The 8,695-nt window shown below is 40.1% G+C and overlaps 1 protein-coding gene across 3 annotated transcripts in view; it reads right to left on the bottom strand.

Annotated features, from left to right (window-relative positions):
• Positions 1–8,695, bottom strand: part of LOC105496256 (MMP24 opposite strand) — a 134,878-nt gene that overhangs the window by 42,928 nt on the left and 83,255 nt on the right. The window lies entirely within an intron of this gene.

Genomic DNA, 8,695 nt, shown 5'->3' with positions numbered 1-8,695 from the left:
CTTTCTTCAAGGGTTCCTTATTTGATGTGGCATTTCAGTAACCTGCTATTGTTCTTCTGGACTTGTTACAATTTGTCAATTTCTCATGCATTTATTTAAAAAATTTATTGAGTCGGGTCACTAGGATTACTAAATAAGAAAAAGAAAATTATTGAGTGATTTCTATGGTTCAGACACTGTTTTAGGACGCGGGAATAGAGCAATACAGCAGAGAACAAAACAAAGTCTGTCTTAGAACCTACAGTGTACTGGGAGGGACAGACCCTAAACAAGTAATTTTTTTTTTTAACATCAGAGATAATAGGTAGAAAAATAAGGGAGGTCAAAGGGAGGATAACTGACTTGCTGTTTGAGACAGCATAATCAGGGCAGGCCTCTGGAATAAGATGACAGTTGAGCGGAGAGCTGAAGGAAGTGCAAGAGTGGCCAGCGGAAGAACAACCCAATTTAGATAGACAGAACAAGTGCAAAAGCCCTGAGGAGTAAGCTTGGTTTATTTGATGAACATGGAGGCCAGTTTATCTGAAGTGGTACAGGCAAAGAGGAGAGAAAGAGCAGGAGGCAAATAACGGAGGGCCTAATAAGCCAGTTATCTGTACTTTGCTGTTTGTTCTGAGTGAGATGGAAAGCCATTGGAGGCTTTCGAGAAGAGGACTGACATGATTTGATTTGCATTTGAAGAGCATCACTATGGCTACCATGGGGGGAAACAAAGTTTAAAAGGCAAAGAAATACTCAGGTAGCTCCAAGGATACTCGTACATTCCTGCTAGGAGGCAATAATATGAGTGAAAACTGATGGTGGCATGGACCAGGGTGATACCACTACTTACCCATCAGAATAGTTAAAAAGAAGAAGACAAACAAGGAAGGAAAGAAAAGACAGTAATGGCAAGGATACAAGCCAATTAGAACTTTCCTACATTGCTGTTGGTAAGGTAAATTGGTACAAAACAACTACTGTTTGGAAAACTGCAGTATCTACTAAAGTTGAACATCTGCCTCCTAGGCATATGCCTAGCAGAAATGTTTACCTATGTTCACTGAAAGACATATAGAAAATTAGTCATAGCTGTAAGAATTAAAGAAAGAGGAGAGAAACACAAAGGGCGGCTCGACAGTCAACAGGGACAGGTTTATTTTGAATAAACCTGAGTGGGGCAGCTGGCCAAGTTAGGTCAGAGCCACACTCTCTTACAGACTAAGAGTTTTTAAGGATTCAGGGTAGGAGAATTTATCAGAGACTTGGACTGCTTCTGTGTCTCTTTGTTGTGCTTACCTCGGAGGGAGAGTTGTGTGTCTATTCCCCTACATCTTTCTGCAGCTGCAGGCATATCCCTCGGGTCTGCTTATAGCTTCCCTATCTTAGTGCACCTGAAGGGAAAGGAATGTGCTTATTAAGGCCTACTGTTTACTGGGGGCCATTGTATGAGGGTGAAGTTCAGCAGCTACCCAAGAGACTTTCCCCCCAACCTCGCTCTGTAGCGAGCTGTCTTATCTGTATTTTACTGTCTGCTCTTTCTGTCTATTTGTAATTAGAAGAGAATGATTTCCTTGAAATGCATGAGGCTAGAAAGGGAGCTGGAACTTAAAGTGGCGGTGTTTGTCCGAGATGACAGTGCTCCTGCTCTGTCAATAGCAGTATTCTTTGTAATATCACCAACTAAAAAGTACCCAAACACTATCAAGAATAGAATAATGAAACCAATTATACTATATTTACATAATGGAATAAACAACAATGAGAATGGAAGAACTTAAACTACATGTCTTAATATAAGTGAATGTCACAAATATAATATTGATCAAAGGAAGCCAAACACAAAAAAGTATAAACTATATGATTACATTTATATAAATTCCAAAGACACACAGAACTAACCTGTGGTGTTAGAAGCCAGGATATTGGTTACCTTTGGGAAGCTAATGATTAGAAGGCAGACATGAGGGCTTCTGAGGCGATGCCCTATCTCTTTTTTTTCTTTCTTTCTTTCTTTCTTTCTTTTTTTTTTTTTTTTTTTGTGAGATGGAGTCTTGCTCTGTGGCCCAGGCTGGAGTGCAGTGGTGCCATCTCGGCTCATCTCAAGCTCCACCTCCCGGGTTCATGCCATTCTCCTGCCTCAGCCTCCCGAGTAGCTGGGACTACAGGCACCCGCCACCACGCCTGGTTAATTTTTTGTATTTTTAGTAGAGATGGGGTTTCACGATCTCCTGACCTCGTGATCCATCCACCTCAGCCTCCCAAAGTGCTGGGATTACAGGCATGAGCTACCGCACCCGGCCTTTTTTTACTTTTTGAGACGGAGTCTCACTCTCAGGCCGGAGTGCAATGGCGCAATCTCGGCTCACTGCAACCTCCACCTCCCAGGTTCAAGCGATTCTCCTGCCTCAGCTTCCCAAGTAGTTGGTACTACAGGGGCATGCCACTATGCCCAGCTAATTTTTGTATTTTTAGTAGAGATGGGGTTTCACTGTGTTGGCCAGGATGGTCTTGATCTCTTGACCTCGTGATTGGCCTGCCTCAGCCTTGCAGAGTGCTGGGATTATAGGTGTGAGCCACCGTGCCTGGCCTGCCCTGTTTCTTAATCTGGATTCTGGCTATATCAATATGCTCACTTTGTGAACATTCACTGAGTTGTACATTTATAAATTTGAGCACTTTCCTGTATCAGTGTTATGCCTCAATAAAGTTTACATTACAAAGGAATGACTCAGAGGTTTTTATCTGTGCAACTGGAGGCTATAATTGACATTTATTGAAATGGGGGAAGCTATAGAAGAAACAGGTTTTGGTGGGAAATGCATTCATTATGTACATATTACGTTTGATATTTATTAGACATCCAAGTTGAAATGCTGATAGAATGCAGTTGGTATACAAGTCTGCAGTTGAGGGAAATGTCTAGGCTGAAGACCTAAATTTGAGAGCTCACTATATAGATAACATGTAAACTCATAAAGCTGGATGGGATCACCTAAGGAATAGTCTGGACAGAGAAAACATTCAAGTACTAAACCCTGAGGATGCCCCAACATTTAAAGGCTGGAAATTGAGGCGAAACCAGTAAAGAAAACTGAGTAGCCATTGAGGTATGGTGACAGCCAAGAGAGTGGAATCTCAGAAGCCAGGTGGAAAAAGTGTTCCAAGGAGGAAGTAATCACTGTAACAGATACTGCAGACAGTGGAATAAGGTAAGGACTGAGAATTGGTTATTGATGGAGATCATTGGTAACCTTGATAAATAGCAGTTTTGGTGGTGTGGTAGGGACAAAAGCCTAATTAGAATGAGCTCAAGAAATAAACTAATTTGAGACAGTGACTATAAATAACTCTTTTGAGGAGTTTGGTTTGTTTTACAGAAGAACAGAGAAGTAAGATATTAAAAATAATATTAATTAAGGATATTAAGAAGTGTTGGGTTAAGTAAGGAGGCTCATGGGATCAAGAAAAGTTTTTTCTCTTAATAAGGTAGATAATATAGTATGTTTGTACACTTACAGGGATAATCAATAGGGAAGGAAAATTTGATGACACAGGAAAAAGAGAGGGCAGTGGCTGGAGTGGTGTCCTGGAGCAGGACATAAAAGAGGTTAGACTTCAAGGCACAAATGGAGAGACCAACTTAGCTAGGAGCATGGACAGTTCCTCTAGGGAGGAAAGAGCTAGAGAAAGGGATCCCTTAAATCTGTGCATGTGTCAAGAGAAATCTCAAGCTCACTACCAAGCTGCACATGTGCTTGGTAAAAAGAAAGCTTGGTAATGGCTTTGGTAACTCAACTGTAATATAAATCACCATCTGACTGTCAGACTAACCGTAGAGTGGCATGGAGTAGATTCAAACAGCCTAGCAAAGACTCTGAAAATGAACTAACACTGCAACCACCACCCACAGCAGCTGAGACAGAACTTGTAGTCTGAACCTAATTGAGTTAATTGCCTCATGATTCTTTCCAAGGCTTCCCTTCTCTGTTCTTGAAGCTTATTATTTACTATTATTATTGTTATTATTATTGTTATATATTTTTTGAGACAGAGTTTCACTCTTGTCGCCCAGGCTGGAGTACAATGGCCCAATCTTGGCTCACTGCAACTTCCACCTTCCGGCTCTAAGAAATTCTCCTGCCTCAGCCTCCCAAATAGCCGGGATTACAGGCACCCACCACCAGGCCCAGCTAATTTTTGTGTTTTTAATAGAGATGGGGTTTCACCATGTTGGCCAGGCTGGTCTCGATCTCCTGACCTCGTGATCCACCTGCCTCGGCCTCCCAGAGTGCTGGGATTACAGGTGTGAACCACCGTGCCCGGTATAGTAGATCTCTTATACTCTTCATCTTATTACTTGCTTTTTATTTGATTTTTTTTTCTTTTTTTTTTTTTTTTTTTTTTTGAGACGGAGTCTCGCTCTGTCGCCCAGGCTGGAGTGCAGTGGCGCGATCTCGGCTCACTGCAAGCTCCGCCTCCTGGGTTTACGCCATTCTCCTGCCTCAGCCTCCTGAGTAGCTGGGACTACAGGCGCCCGCCACCGTGCCCGGCTAATTTTTTGTATTTTTAGTAGAGACGTGGTTTCACCGTGGTCTCAATCTCCTGACCTTGTGATCCGCCCGCCTCGGCCTCCCAAAGTGCTGGGATTACAGGCGTGAGCCACCGCGCCCGGCCTGATTTTTTTTTTTTAACATGTCACTGACTTGAAGCTCAGCTACCTGCTTTAAAAAAACCACTTACCTCCACCTGACCTACAGTTGTCACGCCCTCCCCCTGACTAGAGTATAATTTTGATCTGTTTTGTTCTTTGCTGCATCCATCCCTAGAACCCACAATGGTACCTGGCACATAGTACATAGTATTTGTTGATGGGATCAACAGATTAGTTAACAGATTCATGAACTCTACAAAATTACAAAGATAAGTCAAAGAATATACTAGAAAAAGAAATAGGAACAAGCAGTTCAAAGGGGAAAAATAGCTAGTAAATGTATAAAAAGATGCCTATCCTCAATGTTACCAATAGTAGAATGCTGATGGTGAGAACATAAATTAATATATACCTTTCTGGAAAGCATTTTTTTTTAGCAATATGAATTGTCATAAAGAAATCCAAACTTTTTAACTTAATAATTATTCCTTTAGCCACACTGGAAGTTCTAGCCAGAACAATTAGTCAAAAAAAGAATTAAAAAGCATCCAAATTAGAAAGGAAGAATATCTCTGCAACATCTCTGTTTGCAGATGACATGATCTCATATGTAGAAAATCCTAAAAATTACACACACACACACACACTGCTAGAACTCAAATTAAGTAAAGTTTTAGGTTACAAAATCAACACACAAAAATCAGCTGCACTAGGTGCCTGTAGTCCTAGCTACTTGGGAGGATGAGTCTGTCTCTTAAAAAAAAAAAATCAGTTGTGTGTCTATACACTGGCAATGAACAATCTTAAAAGGAAATTAAGAAAATAATCCATTTACAACAGCATCAAAAGGAATAAAATCCTTAGGAATAAACTTAACCAAGGAGGCAAAAGACTTATACATTGAAAATATAAAACATTACTGAAAGAAATTAAAGGCACAAGTAAATGGAAAGACACTCTGTGCTCATGGATTAAAAGACTTAATATTGTTAAAGTGTCCATTAATTAAAGCAATATACAGACTCAAGGCAATCCCTATTAAAATCCCAATGGCACTTTTTGCAGAAATAGAAAAAAAATCTTAAAATTCATGTGGACTCTCAAAGGACCCCAAACAAAGTCAGAGGCCTCACATTTCCTAATTACAAAACATATTACGGTGTTACAGTAATCAAAACAGTGTGGTACTAGTACAAAGACAGACATATGGGCCAATAGAATAGAATAGAGAACCCAGAAATACATCTTCACTCATATGGTCAAATGATCATCAACAAAGATTCCAAAACCACACAATGGGGAAAGGACAGTCTCTTCAACAAATGGTATGAAATGCAAAAGAATGAAGATGGATCCTTATACTATATGCAGAATTAAAATGAATTAAAGACCTAAATATAAGACGTAAAACTGTAAAATGTCTAGATGAAAACTAAGAGGAAAATCTTCATGATGTTGGATTTGGCAATGATTTCTTGGATATGACTCCAAAAACACAAGCAACAAAAACAAAAATAGACAAATGGGACTACATTAAACTTAAAAACTTTTGTTCATCAAAGGACACAATCAACAGGTGAAAAGAAGCCGATGGAATGTGAGAAAATATTTGTAAGTCATGTATCTCATAAGGAGATAATATCCAGAATATGTAAAGAATTTCTACACCTTAACAACAACAACAAAAACAAATAACCAGATTTTTAGGTTGGGCAAAAGACTTGAATAGACTTATCCCCAAAGAATACACACAAATATGCAAGTAACATATGAAAAGGTACTCAACTTCACTAATCATTAGAGAAATGCAGATAAAAACTACAATGAGTTATCACCTTACGTTCGTTGGGATGTCCACTATCAAAAACAAAAAACAAAAAACAAAAAACCTGTGTTGGCAATGATGTGGAGAAATTGGAAACCTTAGGCACTGTTGGTGGGAATGTAAAATGTTTCCATAGAAAACAGTGTGGAGGTTCCTCAAAAAATTAAAACTCGAATTAGCATATGATCCAGCAATCCAGTCCCATGTCTGGGAATATATCTGAAAGAATTGAAAACAGGATCTCAAAGAGGTATCTGAAAACCCACATTCATAGCAGGATTATTAACAATAGTCAAGTGATAGAAGCAACATAAGTATCCATCAATAGATGAATGAATAAACAAAATGTGATATATACATATAATGGAATATTATTCAGCCTTGAAAAGGCAGGAAATCTCTTCACATCTTACAACACGGATGATCCTTGAGGATACTGTGCTAAGTGAAATAAGCCAATCACAGAAAAATAAATACTACACAATTCCACTTATATGAGTTATCTAAAGTAGTCAAACTCATAGAAAGTAGAAGGGTGATTACAGGGGCTTCGGGGAGTGGAAAATGGAAAGTTGTTCAATAGATATGGAGCTTCAGTGTTGCAAGCTGAAAAAGTCCTAGAGATGGGTGTACAAAATAAAGCAAATTATAAAGGAATAAGTAGATTTCTGATCCCATAAATGTATAATTATGGCTGGGCACACTGACTTATGCCTGTAATCCCAGCACTCTGGGAGGCAAACGTGGGTGGTTCACTTGAAGTCAGGAGTTCAAAACCAGCCTGGGCCAACATGGCAAAACCCCATCTCTACTAAAAAATACAAAAATTAGCTGGATGTGGTGGCTTGTGCCTGTAGTCCCAGCTACTGGGGGGGCTGAGGCAGGAGAATCACTTGAACTGAGGAGGCAGAGATTGCAGTGAGCTGAGATTGCACCATTGTACTCTAGCTTGGGTGACAGAGTAAGACTGAGAAAAGAAAGAAAAAGAAAGAAAGAAAGAAAGAAAGAAAGAAAGAAAGAAAGAAAGAAAGAAAGAAAGAAAGAAGGAAGGAAGGAAGGAAGGAAGGAAGGAAGGAAGGAAGGAAGGAAGGAAGGAAGGAAGGAAGGAAGGAAGGAAGGAAGGAAGGAAGGGCCTTTTAGATATGTATTAAAAATAGTCCAGGTGCAGTGGCTCATGCCTGCAAGCTCAGCACTTTGGGAGGCAGAGGTGAGCAGACTGCCTGAGTTCAGGAGTTCAAGACCAGCTGGGCAACATGGTGAGACCCTATCTCTACTAAAAATACAAATAATTAGCAGGGTGTGGTAGCACACACCTGTAGTCCCAGCTACTCAGGAGGCTGAGGCAGGAGAATTGCTTGAACCCAGGAGGCAGAGTTTGCAGTGAGCCAGGACTGGGCCTGGATAAAAGCAATGAAAACCCCACCCACCCTAATCACATTTCTGAAAACCAAAGATTAGGAAAAAAATTTTAAGAGTAACTAGCAAAAAATGGCACGTTACATATGGGAGAACAATAATTCTTACGACTGCAGATTTTTCATCTGAGACCATGGGAACCAGAAGACAATTGAATAACAACTTTAAAGTGCTGAAAGAAAAGAACTGTCGGCTGGGCGCGGTGGCTCAAGCCTGTAATCCCAGCACTTTGGGAGGCCGAGACGGGCGGATCACGAGGTCAGGAGATCGAGACCATCCTGGCTAACATGGTGAAACCCCGTCTCTACTAAAAAAAATACAAAAAACTAGCCAGGCATGGTGGCGGGCACCTGTAGTCCCAGCTACTGGGGAGGCTGAGGCAGGAGAATGGCGTAAACCCGGGAGGCAGAGCTTGCAGTGAGCTGAGATTCTGTCACTGCACTCCAGCCTGGGCGACAGAGCGAGACTCCATCTCAAAAAGAAAAAAGAAAAGAACTGTCAACTTGAAATTTTCTATCTAGTGAATATTCTCTTTGAGAATAAAAGTGAAATTAAAACATTCTCAGATAAAGAAAGCCTAAGAGAATTTGTCTCCAGAACACCTGCTCTGAAAGAAATGCTAATAGAAGCCAAAGTGAAATAATACCAAAAGGAAATTTGGAACTACAGAAATGAAGGAAGAGCAACAGAATTGGATAAAGATAGGTTATTTTTCTCTCCTTACATAAAGTTATTTATGATCATTGAAATAAAAATTATAACACAGTCTAGGAGAGTTTCAATGTATGTAGATGTCATGGATAGGACAATTGTAAATAACA

The sequence above is a fragment of the Macaca nemestrina genome, chromosome 15 (genome assembly GCF_043159975.1).
Source record: "Macaca nemestrina isolate mMacNem1 chromosome 15, mMacNem.hap1, whole genome shotgun sequence".
Classification (NCBI taxonomy): domain Eukaryota; kingdom Metazoa; phylum Chordata; class Mammalia; order Primates; family Cercopithecidae; genus Macaca; species Macaca nemestrina.
The sequence above is the reverse complement of the archived record's forward strand: the minus strand, read 5'-3'. Positions and strand labels throughout refer to the sequence as shown.